Below are 2472 nucleotides of genomic sequence, written 5' to 3' on the forward strand. Positions count from 1 at the left end.
ATATGTCGCGCACACGCCATCATGATCGGTATTGAAGTTAACATCGCTATAAAAGCTCGCTCACACACCGGAGCGGCGTGAGTTGACTAACGACGTAACAACAATAAAATTGGCCCTTCGAGCCGTATTCCAATTATAACGATAATTCGTACCTACTTATATTATTAATAACACAGATTCCACTATGTTATATTTACTCGTATCTACCTATTTTAACTAATCGTTTAAAATATGTATTAGTCGTCAACTAACTATGCGTTAATATGCACAATTACTCGCATACTTAATGAGTTAGTACGCATATTATACTCAGTACTCGAATTAATCAAGAATCATTAAATGATATAACACGCGTGAGTTATTTTTAGCGATCATCTCACTAAATCAATGGAATTAAATTATCTTGTCTGTCATCTTAGCTCAAAGTCAACGCCCTTACAGTGTGGGAGTAAAGCTCATTATCGCTTAAAGTGTTTCTTAACAGTAACCCGTCCATACGCAGTGGCGGATTTCCCATAAGGCACAGTAGGCCCGGGCCTAGGGCGGCAAGATATTAGGGGCGGCAAATTGTGACAAAAATTCGCTGATGATAACAAAAAATAACTCAAAATTAGGCCAGGCAACGAATTCTCAAAAAAAGGTACCTATAGATGGAAATGCTTGAAACACAACTTTTGACTTCGTACCTAACTTTATTTGGACTATCTAGGAGGTGAACATATCAAAAGTGTCTTATCTTAAGACGGGGGAAGTGAGGGGTTTGTAGGTCACATTTTTCGGTTTTTCGCTTATATCTCGGAAACTATGCGTTCTAACGACATGATCATTATCATTATACAAAATGAAAGGTGGTTAAATTTGCTACAAGTTTTTCGATATCTTGAGGGCCCTCCATACTTGTGCGCGAATCGCGGCGCGAAGCCGCGAACGCGAGTGTGGCGTCGATTTCGCAGATTGTTGACGCCTTCGCGCCTTGTTCCCCGTTTTTAGGGTTCCGTACCTCAAAAGGAAAAAAACGGAACCCTTATAGGATCACTCGTGCGTCTGGCTGTCCGTCTGTCACAGCCTATTTTCTCCGAAACTACTGGACCAATTAAGTTGAAATTTGCCACACATATGTAAGTTTGTGACCCAAAGATGGACGTGTAACGTAAATAAATGAATTTTAAATATGGAGGCCATTTTTTGGGGGAAATAAGAAAATAATTTTTTTTTTTTTTTATAATTTTAGGATAAATAGTTCAAGAAAATAGGCAAAAAAATTACCATTCCCCCCCTTATTTCCGAAACTATCGGTGTAAAATTTTGAAAAAAAAATACACAAAATAGTTCTTTACCCATAGATAGTAGGAAAACCTATTAGAAATGTGCATGTGTTCGCTCCGCGAAGTCGCGCAGCGAATGCAATGCGATTCATGCACATAGTCTGGAGGTGGGCTTGTAAAGTTTTCGAGATATCCGCTCTTGAAAAACTGTAATTTTGCATTAAATTTCCTTCAATAATATTTTCACGGTGCTCACGAGGAAAGGAGCCCGAAAGATTTTAACAGTTGATCATATTTAAATACCTACTAATTTGTCCTTTAAACTTCTCTGGAATTCGCTGGAGGCCAAAATAAGGAAAAAAAATGCTATATGAGTGTTTATAGGTATAGCAAAAAAAATGTTTTTGTTATATTTCTTTTTTAGATTTTTTGAATGTTTTACAAATACATGGTACATAAAAAGTCAATGTTATTGGTAAAACTGTCACTTAAAATGAATAAGTATTTGCGGACTTTTGATATGTTCACCTCCTAGGTAACGAGTCCAAATAAAGTTACTAAGTTAAAAATGTGTCCCAAGCATTTCCCTCTATACCTTTTCGTTGCCTGACCTAAATGTAGTCAATATGATGGGTGCTGATGCTGAGAAAGGGGCGGCTACAAGGCCTGGGGCCTAGGGCGGCAAAGACTGCAAATCCGCCACTGTCCATACGTTATGTTATGTAGGTATCTTAATCGTTTTAAACTGAAAACTGGATAATCAACAACAGTTTGAACCAGTACCTAATGAGTTCGTGTTTTTATTACGCTTATTATCTATAAAGGGTCATTATTACACAAATACACAGATAATTTCTGGTTGTGACTTTATATCGGTCAGAACTTAGAACCAGAAACCAGTCCCGTCGTCGTATTTTGGGCCTGTGACAAAATTAAGACATGCTTCACTATTGAATCAATCTTTTGGCAATAGAAAAGTAACAGCAATAAAATAAAATTAGAGCCTTGTCTCTAAGTCTGCGGCCCGCCGTTTCGCTAACCTAAGACACTTTTGTTACTGTATAACTATGACTCATATTTTGTTCCGAATCTCGAAGTCACCGATACACTGGTTGCATTGAGCGTAGGTACGACTCTGTAAGCGATGAGAACCCGCAACGGTCAGCATCCAACGTTGCGGTGGTCATCAAATTAAAAACAAAACTTA

The sequence above is a fragment of the Cydia splendana genome, chromosome 14 (genome assembly GCF_910591565.1).
Source record: "Cydia splendana chromosome 14, ilCydSple1.2, whole genome shotgun sequence".
Classification (NCBI taxonomy): domain Eukaryota; kingdom Metazoa; phylum Arthropoda; class Insecta; order Lepidoptera; family Tortricidae; genus Cydia; species Cydia splendana.